The sequence below is a fragment of the Emys orbicularis genome, chromosome 1, assembly GCF_028017835.1.
Source record: "Emys orbicularis isolate rEmyOrb1 chromosome 1, rEmyOrb1.hap1, whole genome shotgun sequence".
Taxonomy (NCBI): domain Eukaryota; kingdom Metazoa; phylum Chordata; order Testudines; family Emydidae; genus Emys; species Emys orbicularis.
The window spans coordinates 56,532,705-56,558,620 of NC_088683.1; positions in this window are offsets into that span (position 1 = coordinate 56,532,705).

Below are 25,916 nucleotides of genomic sequence, written 5' to 3' on the forward strand. Positions count from 1 at the left end.
ACACATTATAGAGTTAAGTATCAGAGGGGTAGCCATGTTAGTCTGTATCCACAAAAACAATGAGGAGTCCGGTGGCACCTTAAAGACTAACAGATTTATTTGGGCATAAGCTTTCATGGGTAAAAAACCCCACAGGGTTTTGCCCAAATAAATCTATTAGACTTGAAGGTGCCACCGGACTTCTCATTGTTATTATAGAGTTAACATCTTGGCGTTGGCTTGTAATTCCTCCCAACCTCATATTTCATTGGAAAACTAGTGTTGTTCACTTGTCATAGGTTCCTTACCAATATAGTCCCTCCTTTTGACATTAATCAGGATATTTCTAGCTCCAACTTCAAGACCTGGGAAGAAGTCCTCTGGCACTTCCTGGACAACCATGGCCTACTTGGTTTCAGAAAGCCCAATTTTTCCTTCCTTCTTTTTTGGAAGTGCCTGCAAGAAGCTTAAAGTCCCTTTAATGCCCTGTAGCCATTCACGGAGTTCCTGTATTCCAATTCAGCTATGCCTCAACAAGCCTCCATCACTCACTGCACCTTAAAGCCCACTGTGTCAGAGCCATGGCTATGGACTATGACACAGATACCATAGAAGAGGAACCACTCACTATGACAGTGACCTTTCAAGCAACAGAAAACCAGTTGGCTGGTAAGAAAAAATGTTACTCTGTTATTTCTACCAGCTCTTTGCGAAATAGGAACTGCAGTAATTGAAAGAAAAGGTCAGGGATTGACATTAAGGAAGGAACTAGCATACATTCAATCCAGACATAATTTCTTTACACAAAGAATTGTTTGATTTTTAGAACAAATAGCCAAGGGCAACCATCAGAGAATATAATATATATCATTCCAAGAAGGAACTGCAAATGTTTCTGGACTAGGAAAAAAATCAGAAAGTATAACTCCAGAACAGGAGCTGAAACCTTAGAGTCAGAAGTTGTTTTGTTTTTACTGTGGGAAACAATAAGAGGCACATCTGAAAACAAACCATAAAAATCAGAATCCCAGGATTAAATGGAGATATGCCCTAACAGACCATATGATGGTCTATCGGTTACATATTTCTATGATCCTCACAATACCATTTTTTTTTTTGGATACAAGAGCAGGTGGATATTTATCTCTACAGCTAATACTGAGGTTAATCACAATTCCAAGAAGTGTTACCCAAAAGTGGTGTCTTTGGTGCAGACCATATCCTATTACTTATGCGTAGACTGTTCTTTATATAAGGCAGTGATTTAAAGGAGTCCAGTGGGATGAATTAAGTCTAAATGTCCTTATTAATCTCCACCCCCCTTCTCAAACCTACATATGTACATATATTCTTCTAGTATTTCCAAAATTAATGAGGGGTACAGAGCCAAAAAATCTGTAGAAGCTACTCACTGAAGCATGCAGGCTCGAAGCGTCCAAATTATTTTTTATTTCAGTAAATTCTCCTAAATTATTTTAACACATTTGCAATTCAACCTCTTTTTACTTTAAAAAGAATATTTATCTTTTATTCTGTAACATATGCCACTTCATTCTTTTTTTCTGTTCTTTTTCTAAAACAGCAACTCTGTTGCTTGTACATATGAAATTAAATGTAAGAGTTTCAAAGAGAAAGTGATTTAGTAACTGAGCAATGAGTAGAGCACTAAATTCAAATATTTTTTCTTTCAAAAAACGTACATGGATACTAATATATAACTTGAGAAAACTAGAATTTGAGCTATTCCTATTCCAGTGGCAGTTTTGTCCTTAATGTTGGTAAAGCATAACTTTTCTTTGCAAAAATGCAATGCCTCCATTTGAAAAAATAAAATACTTTCTTTACATTTCTCCTGGGGGAATTCTGTGCCACTGGGGGCATGCATAATTAATGAGCCATGCATATTTTTATTTTTTTGCTGAAAAAAAAAAAAAGCTTCTGCTGGAAAGTTGCTGCAGTTCTGCCTTTTGCCCATCAGAGGGCACTATGGTGCTAGAGCAGAGCAGCCTCAGCAGAAAATAACTTTGACTGGAAAGTTGCTGCAGTTCCACCTTTCGCCCATCAGAGGGCACTTTGGCGATAGCACAAAGCAGCAGCTCCTGGCCAGCTAGGGAAGAGAAAGAGCCTATCACAGCGCCTGTCGGGCCAGGTCAGGAGACAGGGGATATGGGGAGACAGCATGGGGCTGCTGGGAGTTCAGACAGGGGCTCATAAGGGCTAGTGGGGGAGGACACTGGGGCAGGGGCTGAATGGGAGTGGAGGCGCAGGGCCACAATAGGGAGGGAGGTGCAGGGACACATGGGATGGCTGAGTGGGAGCACAGAGACACTTGGGGATGGGGGCGTGGGTGTCTGAGTAGGGATGGAGGGACACGTGGACAGGGGGTGCAAGGACACATGGGGGTGCAGGGACTCGTGGGGACAGGGGCAGATGTGCCTGACTGAATGGGGGAGGCTAGGGGTCAGTCATGGTCTGCATGGGGGATGGTCCCTAATAATCCCTAATAATCCCTTCCCGTCCTCCCCCACCAAAAAAAACCCCCGTTCCATACTTTTCCCACCCATACCCAATAGCCCTCCAAGTTCACACCCAGGCTCCATCCCAGCAATTACTTCCCTCTCCTCCAGCTCCTCCATTACCCCTGACTCCCACAAGCCTTTGTACTGCTTCTGAGGGGTGCGGGAAATATGTTTCTGTATTGTAGTTTAAATGAATTATTACTCAGAGTTCTCTGTTAATATGCCTAGTAAGGAATCTATTTGTCAAAAAAAAAAAATTCCTGAATCTTTTTTGTTGTCTATATAGTTACATACATACTTGCTGACAGGTATTTTGAAATAAATGACCAAAAATAATTTAAACTGGTGTGATTATAGTGTGTTATTTTGACAAATAAAATATGCAGAATTTTGCAGAATTTTAAAATGTGGGCAGAATTTTTAATTTTTTGGCACAGAATTCCCTCTGGATTATTACATGTTTGTCATTTATAGCAAATATGTTCCAGAAGCTTTCACTTAGTCTGAGTTCACTGGCTGTTTACTCACCAGTGTTTTGCTGAACCCAGCATTTCAAGACTCATTCAATATACATTAGTAATAAACTGTATCATCAGTGATTAACATTCTGTATTGTAGTAAGAACAAAGTATGTTTGCTCTGTAAAACAATTATTTCCAAACTAAAAAGATTACAGGAATGTTTGTCTTGTCAGGGAATGTTTACAATCCGATTTTGTTACAATTTAAGTTTATATTCTGTAACTTTTTTTCCTGACATATTAGTTATGCTTTTGAATTAGCCAAGCTGCATTTTTTTTTATAAAGTCTTGCACAATTGTATCAGAATTTTGTGAGGAACTTTAACTTGATCTTTTACCGCTTTCTGCCTTTTTTCCCCTTAGTTCTGTAGAGTATACCTCTCAAATAAAACTTGAAAGACCTCGCTCATTTTAATTCCCAAGTTACTTGCATACCTTCGTTACATAAATTTGAAGTCTCTTCACTTTCATTGTGGCAAACTATTTACATCAGAAAGAATGATGTAGCTGAGAGGAAAAATAATGTTCATATAAGAGCTTTGGCCAAAATTTTCAAACTTTTAGTCCTTTACAGTTAGGCACGTAAATCTATATTCAGTCACCTAAATACAGGGAAAAAGAACAGGAAAACCTGTGGTACCTTAGAGACTAACAAATTTATTTGAGCATAAGCTTTCATGGGCTACAGCCCACTTCTTCGGATGCATAGAATGGAACATACAGTAAAAAGATATTTATACATACAGAGAACATGAAAAGGTGGAAGTAGCCATACCAACTGTAAGAGGCTAATTAAATAAGAGAAGCTATTAACAGCAGGGGAGGAAAACTTTTGAAGTGATAATCATGATGGCCCATTTCGGACAGTTGACACGAAGGTGTGAGGATACTTTAACATGGGGAAATAGATTCAATTAATGTAATGAGCCATTCCCAGTCTCTGTTCAAACCTAAGTTAATGGTATCTAGGTCCTGTAGTAGGTGACTTCTGGGTACTCTTCTGGCTCTGTCAATCTGTTTTTTCACTTCAGCAGGTGGGTATTGTAGTTTTAAGAATGCTTGATAGAGATCTTGTAGGTGTTTGTCTCTGTCTGAGGGATTGGAACAAATGCGGTTGTATCTTAGAGCTTGGCTGTAGACAATGGATCGTGTGGTGTGTCCTGGATGGAAGCTGGAGGCATGTTGGTAAGTATAGCAGTCAGTAGGTTTCCGGTATAGGGTGGTGTTTATGTGACCATTGCTTATTAGCACAGTAGTGTCTAGGAAATGGACCGCATGTGTAGACTGGTCTAGGCTGAGGTTGATGGTGGGATGGAAATTGTTGAAATCATGGTGGAATTCCTCAAGGGCTTCTTTTCCATGGGTCCAGATGATGAAGATGTCATCAATGTAGCTCAAGTAGAGTAGGGGCGTTAGGGGACGAACAGAAGCCCTTGAGGAAGAGTACCCAGAAGTCACCTACTACAGGACAGGCCCAACAAAGAAAAGAACAGAACGCCACTAGCCGTCACCTTCAGCCCCCAACTAAAACCTCTCCAGTGCATCATCAAAGATCTACAACCTATCCTGAAAGATGATCCCTCACTCTCACAGATCTTGGGAGACAGACCTGTCCTCACTTACAGACAGCCCCCCAACCTGAAGCAAATACTTATCAGCAACCACACACCATACAACAAAAACACTAACCCAGGAACCTACCCTTGCAACAAACCCCGCTGCCAACTCTGTCCACATACCTATTCAAGTGACACCATCATAGGACCTAATCACATCAGCCATACCATCAGGGGCTTGTTCACCTGCACATCTACCAATGTGATATATGCCATCATGTGCCAGCAATGCCCCTCTGCCATGTACATTGGCCAAACCGGACAGTCTCTTCGCAAAAGAATAAACGGACACAAATCTGACATCAGGAATCATAACATTCAAAAACCAGTAGGAGAACACTTCAACCACTCTAATCACTCAGAGACAGACGTTAAGGTGGCAATTTTGCAACAGAAAAGCTTCAAAAACAGACTCCAACGAGAAGCTGCTGAACTTGAATTAATATGCAAACTAGATACCATTAACTTAGGTTTGAACAGAGACTGGGAATGGCTCGGTCATTACACTAATTGAATCTATTTCCCCATGTTAAAGTATCCTCATACCTTTGTGTCAACTGTCTGAAATGGGCCATCTTGATTATCACTGCAAAAGTTTTTCTCCCCTGCTGTTAATAGCTTCTCTTAATTAATTAGCCTCTTACAGTTAGTATGGCTACTTCCATCTTTTTGTGTTCTCTGTATGTATAAATATCTTCTTACTGTATGTTCCATTCTATGCATCCAAAGAAGTGGCCTGTAGCCCACGAAAGCTTATGCTCAAATAAATTTGTTAGTCTCTAAGGTGCCAGAAGTACTCCTGTTCTTTTTGCTGATACAGACTAACACGGCTGCTACTCTGAAACCTAAATACAGGACCGGCTCTAGCGTTTTTGCCGCCCCAAGCAGCAAAAAAATAAAAAAATGCGATCACAAGCGGCAGCAGCTCTACTGCCGCTTCATTCTACGGCGGCAATTCGGCGGCAGGTCCTTCGCTCCGAGTAGGAGTGACGGCCTTGCCGCTGAACGGCCGGACGTGCCGCCCTCCTCTTCATTGGCCGCCCCAGGCACCTGCTTGCTACGCTGGTGCCTGGAGCCGGCTCTGCCTAAATAAGTGGCCTGATTCTCAGAAGTGCTGACCAGTTGCACCTCCAAATTGTCTTCTGTAAGAGTTCCTCCCCTTTAATCCAGGCCTGAGTTTAGTTTAGTGTCCCAGTTTAATCAAAATTAGACTCCATCGTTGGTGGCCCACAGAGCCTCTCTGCCCACCTTACTGACTGTGAAAGATGAATTAAGTTTTATTAAGTACTATGAATTGAAGTACTATGAAAGATGAATTAAGTACTATTCTCCCTGGTCTCTACTTGAAAGTTTTACTGGGCTTTTAGATTCTCAAGAAGTACTTCAAAGGAACTAGAGACAAATGAAGGGTACAAATAGGCAGGCAGGACTGGATCTTATCCAGCCAGAGAAAAGAAAGAAAGATGTTGCAAGCACAACTTAAAGCCTGCGATGTGGACTGAAGGGAGCTCCTACTTCCTCTTTGTCTCTCCCAAAAAAGTCTGTAGGTTTTTTTAAATGACCTAGTCTAGACCAAATATTCATCCCCACTTGTCAATAGCTGTTTCAATAGGCTTCTCCAGTCCTATAGCTGGAGTAACTCTTTCAACCTGAACCATTTCAGCAAGTACTGAAGGCCCTGAGAATCTGGAGCAGTATAATGTATGAAGATAACTTACTTGCACAAGTTCACTTCCTCCAAGTAATTGTACAATTTGCAGATGCTCAACTGCGTTTTGGACATGGGGGCATGATAATATACCACAAGCAAACTGTTCATCCCAGTCTGCTTGCTAGAGCTAGCACCTGGTCTTACAGGGTATGCACAGCTCAGGAGGATGCAGATAGTTATCATGAAAGATAAATGAATTTAATTAAGAATAATATATTTTAGCATTTTTCCTAGATTCATCACCATTCTTTTTAATATGTAATAGGGTCAACATAGCACAATATTTACTAGTGAAGCCACAAGGGGTAGTGGATAGTATTTTGTTCTCTTTAGTGTTTCTTACCATGTTCAGCTTACATTTTTTCTTAAATATTTTCTATCTCACCCTCACATAGGTGGGTCAGTGTGTTACAGATCTGTTACTGTCTTGAGTTTGGGATGATTGAATTATTCATGAGGTGCAAAATTGTGAAAGAGTTAAGTAGGTCATTCATGGAGAGCTGATGAAAACTGTTTACCATCATATTTTGGTTACATGGTACACATTTTAACAGGAAGTCATTTTAGAGTTTTGTTAGTGTGTTTTAAATGCTTTTACGTGTGTGTGTGTGTGTGTGTGTGTGTGTGTGTGTGTGTGTTTTCTCGTTTCCATTCTTTGAGAGTTTACTCCAGTTAAAATTTCACCATATTGAAAACAAAAGACTAAAATAAAAAAAACATAACACAAAAGGTGCACTGTAGTATACGCTTCCCTTGATGCATATACATGGATTACATACATTAGAAGGAGTTATCTTTAAGTATTTTGGGTAACACTCAAATCTCTTTCATACATACTTATTTAGTTTATTATAAATCTAATAAGATGTCGTTGGGGTGTTAATATGCCCATTTAGAAATGAAGTCAGAATCCTGGGTTATGATTTTAGGACCCTATTCAGCAAGGTACTTATGCATGTGTGACTTTAAGCATATGAGTATGCCTATTACTTCAGTAGGCATAGTCACATTATTAGGTAACTTAACAGTTGAAGCCTTAATGATCAGTCAGGATTGAAACATTGTTACATTGTTAAGTTTATTTTTTGTTGATTAAAGTTAGAGTTGTATAAGATTAAATCAAATGAATGAGAAGATCCATGAGGCTAGGTAAGTGTAAAGAAATCCTGTGTAACACCTTGGATTCTGATCAGTGACACATTTATGAATTCTGTTCATTCACAAAAACTGCTGGTAGGAAGAAAAGGCTCCTCAGCTTGGTGATGTGAAAAGTGGAGGTGGGGTATAAAGAAAAGCCATGCATGAATTCTTTTTCTGAGTAAACAATTAAGTTTTGTTCCCTTCTCCCACATGACTCCCCCAAAACAATATCTAGTGTGAAGCACAGATGCTGTTCACAAAACCTTCACAAAGTGTGCTTCTTATCAGCTTTTTATCTTTTGACTTTGTGAAATGACTATATTCACTAAAAAAATATGCTTTGTTTAGTCAGTTGAAAATTAATCACAAGTTTACATAGGCTGATTTTGTTTTTGACTGATTTCCGGCACTGATGCAAATGTGACTGGAAACTATGCTTAAAACTGCAAGGAAACTGTATCAACTTCACATATGTTGAAGCCAAAGAATGCCCCTGGATATATCTGATATTTGCTCACTGCTCTCTCAGAATTAAATTGTTAGAAATACAGAGCCTGATTCTGCAAACTGCTGCTCATATGAATAGACTTTAATCGTGCAAGTAGCCCCAGTGAAGTTGATGAGATACATAAGTACTGCTGAATAGGATTTGGCCCATGCATTCCATGGATTAGACAGAAACTATCAAAATCATTTTAAAAGCCCACCACAACGAATTTTATTATATTTAGTGAAAAAGTCATTGCTACCCTTGCAATTACCATTTCCCCTGTATTGATGCAATATTTAAATAGTGCACTATGAAACAGGAATGGATTCATTTGGTCATTTAAAGCATTATCTTTTGAAGAGCTGGAGGAGGGGAGGATGGTGTAGAGAGAAGATTTTATGCAATTATATTTTTATACATCAATGCCTGGAGGTACTTTAAAGGGAAAAGAAACACAAAAAGCTTCTGTAAGCAATATTATTAATAATCTTTATAGTGCTACATGGAATTAAATATAAGTTTGTTGTTAATAATCATTTGGGTTACTAGGAAGTTTCAGGAAGAACATTTACAACATCATCTCAAAAAAGTAGTAGCAGTAAATGGGCCAAATTTTGAGAACTCCATGCAATCCTGTCAACTTCCATGGGATAGAAGTGAAAGGTTAATATAATGGAGTAACTCCACACACACACACACACACACACACACACACACACACACACACACACACACCTCTAGATTTTAGAGGGTAGTGTAGTGTAATTGTGGTTATGCTGTAGTTTATAATCAGTCAGCAGAAATAGTGATGCAAATCATTAAGTGGGTACAAAGTAGTTGAACCAGATGTGCAAGTAGATGAAAAACTGCAAGAGCATCGATGAGAGATTCTGGAGGTTAAATTAGATATTGAGGTGGTGGGAAAAGAGAATCTAGTTGCAAATGGTATATCGCCAGTCCAAAATGGGGTATTGCCTTTTAAATTATTCTATACAGAGGCAGTAAAAGAGTAGCCACACACAACTAAAATTATGTTGCAGATTGAAGCAGTACTGCCACTACTTCAAAATGCTCTCTTCCCCCATTAGTCCTTTTGAAACACAACACTTACACAATTCTTTATCTGCTCACACTAGCAATCACTGTTGGTGCTATAACGCTATGTTCCCACAAACAGATCTAACACATTAAAAATGCTTGAGGAGAAGGGATACAGCATGGTCAAGTGAGCTTGCTGTGGTGACATGTACACTGACATAGGACAGAGCCTGTAAGGGCATCATATGGCGTGTGCATTTGCACCTTGACAGATGTCTGCATTGATCTCTGTAGTTGTGTGTCGTGCAGTTGCCCAAATTGTCTGTTCAGTGCAGGAACTGCCTCTGACATCTACTGAGTTTGACAGTATTTTCCCTGGGGGAGTTTATGAGTTACAGCCTGCATCAGACCTTGCCTGTCAGTTATACTACTGTGCCCTACTCTGACTTTGCACCCATCGCTATGATAGCATTATTTTACACCCCATGTTCACTGCAGTACTTTTTAGTAGTTTAGCATACCACTATACCTGTTTACATCCTGTGAGTTCATTTTGCATTCACTTTGCAGAATTTGTCCTGGTAATGGCTGTAGCTAATTAAACATTTGGATTGAGGCAGATATACATTCCCCTGTACAATTGGTGGAAAACACTGGGTGAAACGTTGAAGTCAGTTGCAAAATTCTCTTGATCAGGCCATGCAGGTGAATGAAGATAGACACAGGGATGGATTTAAGTAGCAGGCTTTAACTTTATTAATTTAGCACCCATCCACAGTGTAATCTGCTCCATCTCCCTGACTCTTGCATACCAGGCATTTAAAGTGGGTCAGTTTTCTGGGTTACAAGGCTTTACCATCTAACTCAGAACAGGCTCTGCTCCACTTGCCCATAGGATTCAGTTCACTCTTCTGAATCCTCCTTCCCTCACGGGGGATGGAGATTACCAAAGAGGGACCTTGGTCTGCAATGACTTCAGGTCTCCCCTACCCCGATAGCCACGAGTGCACCACTCCCAGGTCTCTTTTAGATCTGGGAGCTGGACCTTTTAGCTTTTATCCACACTGGACACTATCCACAAGTTGCGACAACTAAACATTCCTACAAATTACTAATATTAATTTCCGAGTCCTGCTCTTGTTTAGCCTAACTCCATGAAGCTCTGGAGAAAGCAAAAAAAAAAAACCTACCAGGCCACTGCCAATTTAGCCCCACTGGGAAAAATTCCTTCCTGATCCTTAAAACAGGCAATCAGCGAGACCTGCAGCATTTTAAAAAAACATGCTACAACTATGGGGAAGGAGAGTGGGACAGCTACAGGAAGTCTATAAAAGACCCAGGCAAAGGTTTATATTAATGAGGGGGAAGGAGGAGTGAGGGACCAATCAGCTCTCATATCCTTTTGGCTGGCCAATGGCAAGTGAAGAGTCCCTGTGTTAGAATAATAGAATCACAGGGTTAGAGGGGACCTCAAGGGCCATCTAGTCTAATCCCTGCATGATTTGTTGTGTCTAAGCCATCCAAGACAGATGGCTATTCAGCCTCCTTTTGAAAACCTCCAGTGGAGGAGCTCCACAACCTCCCTAGGCAATTTGTTCCATTGTCCTGCTGTTCTTACAGTTAGCAAGTTTTTCCTGAGTTTTAATCTAAATCTGCAATGCTGTAGTTTGAACCCATTGCCTCTTGTCCTGCCTGCCCTCTGTGGAAAGAGAGAACAACTTTTCTCCATCTTTTTTATGGCAGCCTTTCAAGTATTTGAAGATCATTATCATGTCTCCCCTTAAATTCCTCTTTTCCCAAACTAAATATACCCAGTTCCTTCAGCCTTTTCTTGCATTCCATCTCTTTGATCATCTTTGTCACTCACCTCTGGATCCTTTCCAGTTTCTCTACATCCTTTCTATACATTGGTGACCAAAACTGGAGACAGTACTCCAGCTATGGCCTAACCAGTGCTGTGTAGAGCGATACTATCACCTCCTGTGATTTGCATGCTATGCCTCTGTTAATGAAACCTAAAATTGCATTTGCTTTTTTTGCAACAGCATCACATTGTTGACTCATGTTGAAGCTGTGATCCACCACAACTCCCAGGTGCTTCTCAGCAGTGCTGCTGCCAAGCCAGTTAACCCCCATTCTATTATTTGTGCATTTGGTTTTTCTTCCTGAAGTGTAGCACCTAACATTTGTCTGTGTTGAATTTCACTTTGTTGTCTATAGCAGTGATGCACAAACTTTTCCAGTTGTGCCCCCCTACCAGTAACTGACTCTGCCCCCCACCCCCACATTACTACACAGCCAAGGCATCCTCAGCAGCAGAGCTTGGGCTGAAGGTGGGGCTGGGGGCGGAACTGAGGATGGGTCAGGAGCTGGGGCTAGATGCGGAGCTGGTCTGGGGGCAGAGAGGGAATGAGGGCAGAGCTGGGTGGGGGTGGAGCAGGGGGCAGAGTGGAGCTGGGGCTTGGGGCGTAGCGGGGTTGTGGTGGAGCTGGGCTGGAGGCAGAACAGAACTGGGGCTGAACAGGGTTGGGGGAGCAGCGAGACTGGGGGAGGAGCTGCTCTGGGGTGGATCAGGGCTGTAAGCATGGCACTCCCTCCACACCCCCTGTGGGGGCTGTCCTGGGCCCCACCGCAAGGGGGTGGCATAAGACACCTGGCGTTGCTGCTTGCGTCCCCTAGGTGCACCACTGGTCTATAGCCCAGTTCTACAGTTTATCAAGAGCCCTCTGAATTTTTGCATGATTTGTTCTTAGTAAATTCTGCTAGTGATTACCCCTTCATCCCCCAGGTATTCGCAAATGGAATGTTTTATACATTGCTCTAGTAGCTTCCTAAGTATCAAGGTCAGGCTGACTGGTCTGTAGTTCCCGGCTCTTCCTTTTTCCCCTTTTTGAAGATGGGCACTATGTTAACCCTTCTCCAGTCTTCTGGGACCTCTCCTGTCATCCATGGGTTTTCAAATCTTGTTGCTAGTGGCTGAGAGATTTCTTCAGCTAATTCCTTCAGTAACCTGGGGTGAATAGCATCAAGCCCCACTGATTTGAATTCATTCAAATTGGTCAGAAGATGTCCAGTATGAACTCCTTTCCTCCATATCTTTTCTGGATCTGTCCACCACACAGCCGGTCCAATCTATATCCCACCTGGTGAGATGAGTGGGTGGCAGTTGACTGCAGTTGCACCAGGGTTTCATTCTATATCTTTTGTGATAAAATCAGAATGACTAGGGAGGTATGAAATTAGAACAGATAGCATGAACATCAGTTACATGAATTTTCTTTTCCTGTTATCTTTTTATTTTCATCAGTCATTTTGATTTGTAACAGGCCAATATAAGGAAGATTACACACAAGCCTGTCTTCATTCGTTGAAACTTAGTTAATTTGAAATGAGAATGACAACTGTGCCATACACAATGGGGGAATTCTCTCAGGAGAGATACCTGGCCCCTCTCTGAATACTGTGGTTGCCATTAAACAGTCAGCAGTCACCAGACTGTTGTTTTTGAGATCCCACAGTTATTCAGATATACCAATAATAGGAAATAACTGTGGTGTGGTGACTACTGCCTTTCCAGTGATGACCTTTGTACTTTGATAGTTTCCTTCTCTGGTACACAGAGCATTGGTGTATAGGCCCTGGAATCCAGGAGTGGTTTAAAACCTAGTGACCCCAGCTGTATTTTATGGATCCCAATCCGGCATGTCTGATTCTGAGAGACCCAAGTCTTGTCAACAAACTTGCCAGGCAGGCCAGCTAGCTTCAGCTTACACTACAGAGTTGATTAAAAGGCTTTATAAACTACTCTCAATAGTGAGTAAAGGAGAGAAACACTATGGGTATGGGCTAGAGAGGCTGTTGTTAAAGGAGCAGGAAAATTATTTTTTTAATTATACTGTTTGTGCCTTCAGTTGGACTCAGTGTTAGAATATAAAACACAGCAGATGATTTCAGACTAAAATGCTGTTAATTGGTTACCTAAGGCTGCAAATCCTGGCTGTTCCACAGTGACCAAAACTAACTTTCTGTGATTCTGTGCAAAATTCTCTGCTTATGCGAAAGCTACCTAAGCACTTAGTAAAATAGAACAAGCGGTGAACTACTGAAGCACCCAAGGGGTGCTGCGTTCTGTACGGGAATTCAAAGCAAAAACATTTAAATGATGTATCTTGGCATATAAGTATTCTAGTTTTTACTGAACAGTGACTTTTGTTCAGGAATTCACAAGCTCTTATGGATTTTCTAAAATTAAGCAGATGTGTGTACTGTAACTGTTCAATAATGTCATCAGGCATCGGGAACCCTATTTTGCAGTAGCTAAGTGTCTTTTCATATTTGACATGGTCCAGTAATGTTGCAGAGCTTTGCTGCTTCACTAGATAGTTGATTACTATCAGCAGTTTCTAAAGCCTTTTAATACTGCTGAAAGAATAGATAATGAGTCTACAATGCACAGTGCTAGAATGACAAAACAAAGAATGGATATTTAAACGTTGATGCCATTTAGTTTCCAAAATAATTACAATTCATATGGTTTTATTGGCTTTTACAAGTTTGGAATATAATTCTTTATTTTTCAACTTGTATAAAGTGTCATTCAGCATGAATACCTTTCAGCATGAAATCTATCGAATGTTTTAACCACAAAAAGTGAAAACACACGTTGCTTTGAATATTGTCATCCATTCATTTGTCAACAGACTTGTTGGTTTATGAAATATTATCAGAAGGATCTGAATTAAACAGTTCAAATATTTTGAAAGAGAACATACATTTCTGGTGTTTAAGTTTGCACTTGAAATGTTTTTAAAGTTTTGCAAATACAAATAAATTATTAACATACTATAGTGGCAAAATGAATCAATAAACTACATATTGATTTTGGCAAAAATAATATAAAAAGTTACATATAAACAAGCACTGGAGATTAGCCATGCAAAATAATAATATTTTTTCTATGTATTTTCTTTGAAAGAATACATGTTTTAAAATAGGAAACAATATGAATTTTGTTTACTTATTTTTCATTGAATTCTGTACTAAGTAAAGCTGAGTGTGAACATAAATTTGAGATTTTCATAATGAAACGTTGAGAAAAGAATAACTTAAAAGTATAGATCACAATAGCTTTTGCAGACAAATTTCTTGTGTGTGTGTGTGTGTGTGTAAATATATATATAATCTCTCTTTGTTGGTATCATAAATTGTTAATGCACTGTAGTATTTACATCTTAAACAGAAACAACAGCTGATTGACTTTAAAGTATTTCTTCTACAAAGAAAATAATAATTTACTGTAGCTTTGTTGTGATCAATCAGTGCTTCAGAGAAAAAAATTCTTTTCTGTTACAAACAAGGTATATCAAGAGGTGAAATGGAGTTATCGGTCACAACTATCTCTGATAAACATTTGTTCTCATGTCAAAACTTGTACATATTTTGTCAGAATCAGTGCAATTGATTACCAGCAGGAAAAGGCTGACAGTGACAGTACAGGTTATGGCTGAGATGCTTGGACTAGTTCTTCCTCATTTCATCACTTTCTAAACAGAATCTTTTAGTAATGCATAAGCAGTTCTATTCATTTCTTCTCCTCATCCAGAACCTCCTCTTCATCACTGCTGCAAATGTGATTTGCTATTTTCCCTTTTAGCAACTGTTTTCAATTTTGGATCACTCCATGGTTTTCAGGCTATTTGTACCTTAATGTGTAAGCTGAACAGTTCTAGAATTCCAGACATGGTGAATGCTCTGGGGTACAACTAAATGAGGAAGCCAGGAATGCTAGAAAATTTATTTTTAAAGGAGCAATGACAGGACCCAGCAGACAAGTCACCAGACCTACAGGACTCTGCTTACAAATCTTCCAGATATGGAGTATTATGGCACGTTGCATGCCAGGGGCCTGGATGGCAGATGACTTATTTACCAGACTGATTTAGATGTGAAAAGAGATCATTCCTTTATATTGGTATAAGGGAATGGTCAAAGTTTTAGGATTTTTTTTTATATTAAAAGAATCGATTTTCACATCTTTGGTTAAAACATTATTTTTCCTCATGACTTAATCTATGGTGTATAGTCTTTCTGCACAGCATCCTAATACATGTGTCTAAAGGTCAATAAAATAAATTATAGCATATTTACAGAGTTCTGTGGGGGAAACTTATGCATAATGCTTGCCTGAATCCAAATGAGCTGTAGAAGATACCATGCCTTTATGAGCATTGCATGCCTCAAATATTTTAGAAATACTAACTGAAAACATCTAGGAATTATGCTCTTGAATGATGCAACAGTTTGAAAAAATCAAATCATTTATTCAAGCTGCTTAGAGTGAATAAGTGCAACAAATAAATGAATTATTAGGCATCTTTCTGAATGAAATATTTTTGAACTAAAGTTAATTCTTGCATTATTTTGTTTTACTCAAATATTTTATTTCTTTTTGACATTCACTTTATACAGGTTGTCTTAGGTTACTCCTATAACTTATTATAGAAATAGATATTTAGTATTTTATAAGATTGGATAAGGATGCACTTTTTTTTATTAGATATGCATTACTGTGCATAAACTTTGTTGCACATATCTTTTTTATGAACACTAAAATGTAAAAGGAGAATAAAATAATTTGGTAATAAGGTTGTCTTTTCATGTTTTTATAAAAAGGGTATCTGTTGTTTTTTTAAATTATATTGTTAGTGACTTATCCTACCCATTTTTGTTCTTGAACATAAAAAAAAGAATGTGTAAGCAAACTCTCTATAGGAAATCCATTGAAGGGTTGAGATTCCTTCTTGCATGATTTATTGTGAATGGAGAATATATCCTATCTTCCTCAGGTGCTGATTTTATGCATCGTCTCGCTCTTGATGGAAATACAAGTTGTGCTGCAACTCTTGTGAGGAAATATGGAGAAAATGTGTTTTGAATTATAAAGATTGTTTAAAAAAGAGAAGCTAATAATGGAGTTCTTAAGAGTATAATGAAATTTAAGAATACATATCCTCTGATTGTATACAGGAAGTTATAAGAAAAGAGTGAATGTGGAGTTTACATTTTGCTGTGCTGTTTCAGAATGGTTGCAGCATAGTTAAAAATGAAGACTGTGGACTTGAGCCTACTCCCACTTTTTCAGTATCCATTAGGAAAAATTCCACTGAAGTGAATGGAGTTATACCCATATAAAACTGGTGTAAATAAAGATAGAATTGGACCTAACATTTGAAGCTATAGTTCTAACTATTGTGTACAGAAGAGGGCATTCCTAGAAACTGACTTGTCATTTTGCCTATGACAAGCAGAAGGGAAGGACAAGTCACATATATTTATGTATATAATTGTTTACATTCCTAAGGCTCTGATCCTGCAAATATTCACGTACATACTTAATTTTAAACATGAGAGGACCCCTTTGAAATCACTGGCAATAGTCATGCTGAAAGTTAAGCATGTGTGTAAATGTTTTGCAAGATGGGGTCTAAGTAACTGCAAGATAATACTATATTGCAAGCCTGTCTTTCTCCCCTTCCCCCCATTCATACATATTTGTTTATTACCTTTCCTTGTTGTTCCATGTTGAATTTACATTATGCACTTTTAGGGGCAGTAGCCTTGTCTTTGTGAGGCACCTAGATCATCCTTTGGCAATTGAGAAACTATTCATAATAATGTGTGGAATTCTCACTATGCATTCCTTCAAATGCTCCTCTCCAGCTGAGTGGTGGGGAAGCATGGTCAGAGTGGCAGGAGGATGGTCAATTCTTGGGGGGCCAGGGAATGAAAAGTGCTTGATCCCAAATATGCTAGAGCTTAGCCCTTCTTTGGCCTCAAGTGCACAGGGATATTTGCCTTGAGGAGTGGGAGGGGTTTCTCTGGCTCCTATTGACCAGCCAGGGGAGCTGGGGGAACCAAAAGGCTCTCATTGGGGCTCCCTTCTTAATTTAAAGCCCTCCTGGGTATTCATGGGACATTTTGCCACTATTGCTGCCTTGTTTCATTCCCCCGTAGTTGAGGTATGCTGAGCTGTGTTTCCAGGATGCTGTGGGTCTCACTCATTGCCTGTTTTTTGAATAAGGTAAGAATTTTTTCTTATGAGCCAAATTGGCAGGTGTCCAGAGGAAAGCTTTTCTTGTACCATTATGAAGGCAAATTTAGGTCAAAAGAGTAAGAATGGGAATTTTAATGGTGGAGGAGTATAAGAATGTTTAGTTCATTACAACTTACAGCCAGTGTCCAGTGCAGATAAAGGCCGAAAGGGCCAACTCTGAGAGGTAAATGAGACTTGGAATGTGGCTGGGGGGTCTTTTTACCTGTAAAGAGAAGGGGAGACATGAAGTCTTCATGGACTGAGATAACCATTGGTACCATTTTCCCCATCGCAAGGGTAGAGCAAGAGGATTCAGAGGTGGTCTGAGTCCTTGGATTAAGCTGAAGAGGTTCAGCTCTGAAATACTGGTTTTATGGTGTGAGGCCATTTAACCTTACACTGGACCCAGTTAAATGCTCACTATGGGAGTGAAGGGGATGGACGGCACGGCTCAGATTTGCAGCCCACAGCTTAAAATCCATCCCTCATCTGCGTCTTATTCCCCTGTGTATCCTGAGAAATAGAAATGTGAAAGGAGGTTAAATTCAGTTTGAACTCTGTGTGCTATGAAGTTGCTGAATACAGAATAGGAATCCAGCAGAAGTTACATAAAAATGATGAGACATAGTTCTGTGAAAGCAGGTGTCATAGCCATCAGGTGGTTGAGCTGAATAGACTGCTAGAATGAAAGATGATATAATGAACAGTATGCGTAAAGATTTTGTGTGTCACAGTTATATCACAGTGAGAAAAGTGGAGAAATTGTGCCCCAATTGAAAGGAATGAAAAAGAATGACCATACTGTGTAATTATTTGATTAGCATGAATACAAGTGCATAGCACAATGAAGTGAGGAAGAGATTCAGTAGCAGTGTGATGGAATTCTGTGGGAGATGCAGCAAGTGTGGACTTTTGGTAAGCAACTTTATTTTCCCTACAATAAAAATAAAGCTGGGGGAGGAAATCTATTCTGATGGCATCCCTTAGTAAGGCTCTTTAACTCTTAAACCTTTTGAATACTGAATAAATTTTGAAGATTGCTGTATCATTTTTTGCTGTTGATGCCCTAGCCATTCCTGTGTGTGAATCAAAAGCAGTGAAGGGGAACAAAAATACTAAGAAGTTTATTTGGTTAATTTTATTTGTATTTAAAGAACTTTCTTCTGCCTAGATATATACAGCCAAATGTTCCCCTCTACAGCACAGACCCCTTGTTTCCCATCCTTGCAGAAGACCCTTCAGAGGTGCTCCAGAGGACTGGGCTCTTGTAGGAGGGAGGAGCGGAATTAGAGTTAGGATCATGGGAATGACTTTTCATTGTGCCATTGCCCCCACCTGGTGCCATGAGAATTCTCAGACTGAGTTGAGCTACGTATTGGCTATGGCAGTACTAATTTATAGTAGTTCCTTCACTGAAGAGTGAAATGCACATACCTCCAAAGGGTTAGAGAGAACTGTAAGGATCATAAACACATTGCCAACGTGGCTTCTGCAGGAATCTTGCTGTGGGGGAGGCTGCAGGCAGAGGGCACATGACATTTGCTCAGATGGCCCTGGCCTCCAGCAGTTTCCCTGAGGCCATTTGGTTGGGGAGGAGGTGCAGGGGGCAAACATTGGTAGATGCCATTCTCATCTACTGAAAAGTGATGATTATGGAGTGGATGACGTTTAGGATGTATGAGGCAGATGTCTCATCTTTCACAAACAGGAGGAAATTCAGTTCAATTATTGTGTGGTCTCTTTTTTTGTGTCTGCAGTTATTTGCAGACACAATGCAGGTAACTTGGTAGTTCAAATATCTGACTGCACCTTCAGATCAGGTGCTTTGATTACCAAGTGACAGTAATTACAGGCAAGAGAAAAGTCATCCAGCTTTTGAAATTCTGGCCCTTAATATCATTAAAACAGTGAAAGGAAATTGAATTGCTCTGTATGGATAGTTAGAGTTAGTTAGGGTTTAATTATATTTGTCATCATAATCCACACTTCACTAGGTGCTGGTTTTTGTACAAATCCCATGACCCAGATACACTGAATGGTTCCTTTTAAAACAGTATTTTAATCATCCTTTTTTAATCCTTGTGTTGTCTCTCTCTTTTTCCCTATGGCATTCAATATCTTGGTTAGTCCAGTGCCAGTGGGTGTTCAGTGGCTTGGGTAAACTCTTGCTGATTAAACATTTGGGAAAACATGTGTTTGAAGTTCAGAGAGTCTCAGTGATACCTCTTATTAGCTTTGTAGTCAGAAATTCTGCTTCACGATATTGAACATCAGATTTGTCGCAGTTCCCCCCAACGAACATTGTAGATATTAACTTATTGCATTTTTAATATTTCAAGACCTATTAGAAGAGAACCATAAGATTAGCAGAGATCAAGGTGTTTCTTGTATGCCCTACTACTGATATGAGGATTCTAAATGTGTTATTTCCTGCCCAAAAATAAGTCTGTTCCTTATGGACTTGGCAAAAATGGTTTTCCAGTGTTATAGTATCTGTTCATTAATCTTAAAAATGGAAATTATTCCCCTGGATTTAGAAACTTAAATGGTTTTAAAATCCTTTTCTAATGCACATTTAATTCAGTTGGTGAATGAGAATTTAGCACTTTACATGATCTGGTAGGAGTATGTATTGAGCTGAACTTGATTCTGAAGCATCACTCTGAAATAATTTGTAGTTTATGTCAGAAAATGTATAACACGCCATTGGCAAAACACCAGAACCCCAACCCAAAGAGAAAGGGCTAAGAAATCTTTGCAATGGTACAGCTTAGACCAAGTTCATGCCAAAGAGAGACCGGGGGGTGGGGGCACTATGCTTAATTTCACCATGTGATATCACCACGCTTTCTCAAACTGTGGAGCCAGACCCCATGGTTGCAGACTAGCCTATGTATGGGTGGGTCTTAAACTCTTGGCTTAATATTGTATTTACAAACTTGACAATAAGAAAATGCAAATCTCTGCATGAGATGTCCTTTTAGATTTCTTGTGCTCTTGTTCCAACTCCCTTATCCAGGATTTCCCCTGTAATGACTGTGTTTGCAGGAAGCTGCTATAGCACTGGCATTGAGAATATCTCTTCCTCCGCTCTCAACATTCTCACTGCTGGTGTCCAGCCAGCCTGGAGCGGCTGAGAAAGAGAGAGTTAGTTGGAGGAAGAGACAGCAGATGGCAGGGAGGGAAGGTGTCATGAAATGCTAAACTGTATTACACTGTTCAGCTGCTAGGTAGCACAGTCGGTAACATACCTTACCAGAGCTGGTAATGGCTAGAGGGAGCAGTGTATTAAAGATTTCTAATGGGAACACATCTGGTGCATCTCTGGGATGGAAGCTGTGTAACCAGTCCATATCTGGCACATGTCATGGTGTCAGAAGTGAAGGTAGCCAAACTGATGCCAGAGGAGAACAGAAACAGAAAGAAAGCCGCACCAAACGTTGCAAGCAGAAAAAAAACCCAACAAAGTTGATGCCATTTTTCAGTGCCCCAGAGAAAATCAGCTTTGGCAGACCTTCAGAATAGACAGATTGGAAGCAACATTTTGCAAGATTTTGTATTGCTACTAAATTCCACCAGTAAACTGAAAACATTCAGGTATGCTCTTTAATGTTCTTTAATGTATGCTATGGGGATGGGATTCAGGCAGACAGCATCTTTAAATCCTTTCCTTCACTGAAGACAGTCAGAAAGATGACTATGACAGAGTTCTGGCTATGTTTGAGGTATACTTTACATCTCAAAAAAAGTGGAGAATTCAACAACCAGGGGAATCTATGGCATCTTTTCTTAGAGCTTTATATGCATTGGCTGACAACTGTGGTTTTGGGCCTATAAAAGGTGAAAACATTAGAAATAAATTAGTTATTGTCCTTGCAGATGATAGTCTTTCATAGCAGCTACAATTAAAAACAAATTTAACCCTGTATACAGCTATTCAAATAGCAAGACAGTCCAAACTTGTGAAGCAGCAAAACAAACTTTCCAAACCAGAAACTAATTTAGAAGAAGTAAACAGACACAGCACGAGTGCTAAAAGTAATTATCATAAAAACCTTGAGGCAAAGAGGTAGAACTCCCAGGCTAATTACAAAGCCTGCCAGATCAACTGCACAAGATTTGGGAAAATTCATAGCCCAAGAGATGTACATCCAGCCAAAGGCACAAGCTATAATAAATGCACAAAATGTGGACATTTTGCAATTGTTTGCTGACTCATATTACAGACAATCCAGAACAGTAGAGGGGAGGGTAACAAGCTCTTATGGGCTCAGCCAGAACTAACCAGGCACACCTCTAAGGCTTGCTCTGCCTGGAGGGAGGAAGCTTAAAACGGGAATCCTGCCACAGGATGGGGCGGTGACTAGGGTAAGACTGATGTGCCTCAGAGACTGATGGCTTCAGGGTTAGAACAAATAAGAAAATGGTCACAGATCCTGCCACACCCGAGAATGTATGGACCAGGTATAAAGCTGGGGTTACCAAAAGAAGAGGCTGGAGGCAGACCCTAACCCTGATCAAGGACACTAGAGCTTGCAGATAATCATAGAATATCAGGGTTGGAAGGGACCTCAGGAGGTCATCTAGTCCAACCCCCTGCTCAAAGCAGGACCAATTCCCAACTAAATCATCCCAGCCAGGGCTTTGTCAAGCCGGGCCTTAAAAACCTCCAAGGAAGGAGACTCCACCACCTCCCCAGGTAACGCATTCCAGTGCTTCACCACCCTCCTAGTGAAATAGTGTTTCCTAATATCCAACCTAGACCTCCCCCACTGCAACTTGAGACCATTGCTCCTTGTTCTGTCATCTGCCACCATTGAGAACAGCCGAGTTCCATCCTCTTTGGAACCCCCCTTCAGGTAGTTGAAGGCTGCTATCAAATCCTCCCTCATTCTTCTCTTCTGGAGACTAAACAATCCCAGTTCCCTCAGCCTCTCCTCATAAGTCATGCGCTCCAGACCCCTAATCATTTTTGTTGCCCTCCGCTGGACTCTTTCCAATTTTTCCACATCCTTCTTGTAGTGTGGGGCCCAAAACTGGACACAGTACTCCAGATGAGGTCTCACCAATGTCGAATAAAGGGGAACGATCACGTCCCTCGATCTGCTGGCAATGCCCCTACTTATACAGCCCAAAATGCCGTTAGCCTTCTTGGCAACAAGAGCACACTGTTGACTCATATCCAGCTTCTCGTCCACTGTGACCCCTAGGTCCTTTTCTGCAGAACTGCTACCTAGCCATTCGGTCCCTAGTCTGTAGCTGTGCATGGGATTCTTCCGTCCTAGGTGCAGGACTCTGCACTTGTCCTTGTTGAACCTCATCAGGTTTCTTTTGGCCCAATCCTCTAATTTGTCTAGGTCCCTCTGTATCCGATCCCTACCCTCTAGTGTATCTACCACGCCTCCTAGTTTAGTGTCATCGGCAAACTTGCTGAGAGTGCAGTCCACACCATCCTCCAGATCATTAATAAAGATATTAAACAAAACCGGCCCCAGGACCGACCCTTGGGGCACTCCGCTTGAAACTGGCTGCCAACTAGACATGGAGCCATTGATCACTACCCGTTGAGCCTGACGATCTAGCCAGCTTTCTATCCACCTTACAGTCCATTCATCCAGCCCATACTTCTTTAACTTGGCAGCAAGAATACTGTGGGAGACCGTATCAAAAGCTTTGCTAAAGTCAAGGAATAACACATCCACTGCTTTCCCCTCATCCACAGAGCCAGTTATTTCATCATAGAAGGCAATCAGGTTAGTCAGGCACGACTTCCCCTTGGTGAATCCATGCTGACTGTTCCTGATCACTTTCCTCTCCTCTAAGTGTTTCATAATTGATTCCTTGAGGACCTGCTCCATGATTTTTCCAGGGACTGAGGTGAGGCTGACTGGCCTGTAGTTCCCCGGATCCTCCTTCTTCCCTTTTTTAAAGATGGGCACTACATTAGCCTTTTTCCAGTCATCCGGGACCTCCCCCGATCGCCATGAGTTTTCAAAGATGATTGCCAAACCCCAAAGGGGTAGCCAAAAGACTGCCTAAAAGATTGAGCACCTTTGTCTTTTTCTTTTACTCTGATTCTCCCTCTCCCAGGGGATGGAGAGGGAAAGGCATCTTTTGTTTGGAGAATCCCTTGTATGCCACAAGTCTGGAGAAGAAACCAGCCCAAATTGTGGTCTGGTGGGGACATGAGGGGGTCTCACCCACTACAGCCTGCCTTATTATACTTTTACACTTGACTTCCCAGAGCTTATGTTCCATTCTCTTTTCCTCACTAGGATTTGACTTCCAATTTTTAAAAGATGCCTTTTTGTCTCTAATCACCTCTTTTACAGTGCTGTTTAGCCATGGTGACATTTTTCCTCTTACTGTTCTTTTTTATTTCTATTATTTGGGGTAAACATTTAGTTTTTAGTCTATTATGGTGTTTTTAAATAGTCTCCATGCAGTTTGCAGGCAATTAAGCCTTTTTATAGCCATTTAACTAGCTTCCTCATTTTTGTGTACTTCCCCTTTTTGAAGTTAAATGCTACTGTGGTGGCTTGCTTTAGCATTTACCTCTCCTACAAGTATGTTAAATTTAATTACATTATAATCACTATTATAGAGCTGTTCAAGAACTATTGTTTCTGGAATATATCACGTTTGATGACACAGCCTTCCTGGAGAGTGAAACTGAATATGCACGGAAAGACTGTTTACTTAAAATTGACTTATCAGCAGAAGAAAAAGTCCTATCATTTTCAACCCCTCCAAGAGCTGAAATCACCTGACTAGCCCTGAATATATTCTGAACTGCATGGGCCAGTTGACCACAGAAACAACTTACAAAGACAAATAACTTTAAGAAGCAATGCTGAACCATATGGAATAAAAATACTGCTATCAGACAGACATTAGAAGAAACTAGCTGCTGATTTATGCAGATTCAGAGGGACTGAACAGAACAGGGCAATTATCTAGCAATCCATCCCTGGTTGTCCAATCCCAGTTTCTGGCAGTTGGAAGTTTAGGGACACCCAGAGCACGGATTGCATCCCTGACCATTTTGACTAATAGCCATTGATAGACCTATCCTCTATGAACTTATCTAATTCTTTTTTGAACCCAGTTATACCTTTGGCCATCACAACTTCCCCTGGGAATGAGTTCCACAGTTTGACTGTGCATTCTGTGAAAAAATACTTTGTTTCTTTTAAACCTGCTGCCTATTAATTTCATTGGGTGACCCCTAGTTCTTGTGTTTGGGAAGGAACATAAGAACGGCCATACTGGGTCAGACCAAAGGTCCATCTAGCGCAGTATCCTGTCTTCCGACAGTGGCCAGTGCCAGATGCCCCAGAAGGAATGAATAGAACAGGTAATCATCGAGTGATCCATTCCCTGTCGCTCATTCCCAGCTTCTGGCAAACACAGGCTAGGAACACCATCCCTGCCCATCCTGGCTAATTGCCATTGCTGGACCTATCCTCCATGAATTTATCTAGTTCTGTGAATGAGGGGTTTGGGGTGTGGGAGGGGCTCAGGCAGAGGGTTGGGGTACGGGGGGTGAGGGCTCTGGGGTGGGGCTGGGGATGAGGGGTTTGGGGTGTGGGAGGGGCTCAGGCAGATGGCAGAGGGTTGGGGTACAGGAGGTGAGGGCTCTGGGGTGGGGCTGGGGATGAGGGGTTTGGGGTGCAGACAGGCTGCCCCGGGGCAAGGGCCAGAGAGAAGGATTTCCCCCCAGCCCTCTCCGCACAGGCAGCAGCGAGCTCCAGGGGAGGCTCCCCCCACTCCCCCCTGCACCACACTCACCTCGCACCACTGTCACTGCATGTGCTCCTAGGGCCCCTCTCAGGTACAGGGAGCCCCCTTGTCTCTCCTGCGGTAGGTGCCGGAGGGGGGGGGGCTGCCATCACATGTGCACCTCCTCCCCTGTTGCTGCCCCTCACTGTAGCCTCACTGGGGGTGGGGGTTGGGGCTGCCCCTTGTCCAGCGTGGGGCAGGAGCGGTGACTGCGGGCGGGGGGCCCCCCTGTGCTGGTGGAGGGTCCCATTGGAAAATGAAAGGGTCTGAGGGGGAAGGGCAGGCTCAGGGTCAGTCTGCCCTGGCAGTAGTGGATGGGGGGCACTAGGACCCTGCGGCGGCAGTTGATGTAGGGAGGCAGCATGGAGCTGCAGGGGAGAGACAGGGACCCTCCGGACCCCGGAAGGCGAGCGGGGGCAAGTGGGGCTGGGGGACACTCGGGGGAGGAGTGTGGGGGCGGCAGGTGGGGCCGGGGGAGAGACCCGGCCCCGAACATTGATGGAGCTGGGCTCCCGGGCCCTGAATATTGCTGGAGCCTGGGCACCATGAGCCCATATAACTCACCGCCTATGTCCTTTTCACATTATTTTCTTTGGATTCAGTACTTACTATGCATTTTGTGAGAATCTATAGTATATGCTTGGCATACGTTTTATATGATGTGGAAGCAAGTATTTTATAGTAGAAAAGCCCTTTCCCATCTATTTGATGGAGAAATATACTGAACTTCATTTCAGTAACCAAAAAACAGACAGCAATAAATTCTGTATGTATGCATACCCTTGTAGAATAAAATTGAAACATACCCTTCTTGTTCAAGAGCTTGTTTTACAAGGACAAAATAGGAGTTCTCATCAAAACTATAATGTATGCAGAAAATATCCTGAGGAAAATAGCAGTCAAGCAAATTAGCATTAAACAGATATGTTTAGTGGAATTGTGGATCGGTATATCTGTGAATTGGAAGTTCATGTTTGCATCTTTTAAATTATTACATCAAAGTGTAATGTTTACCCAGGGCTGGATTTT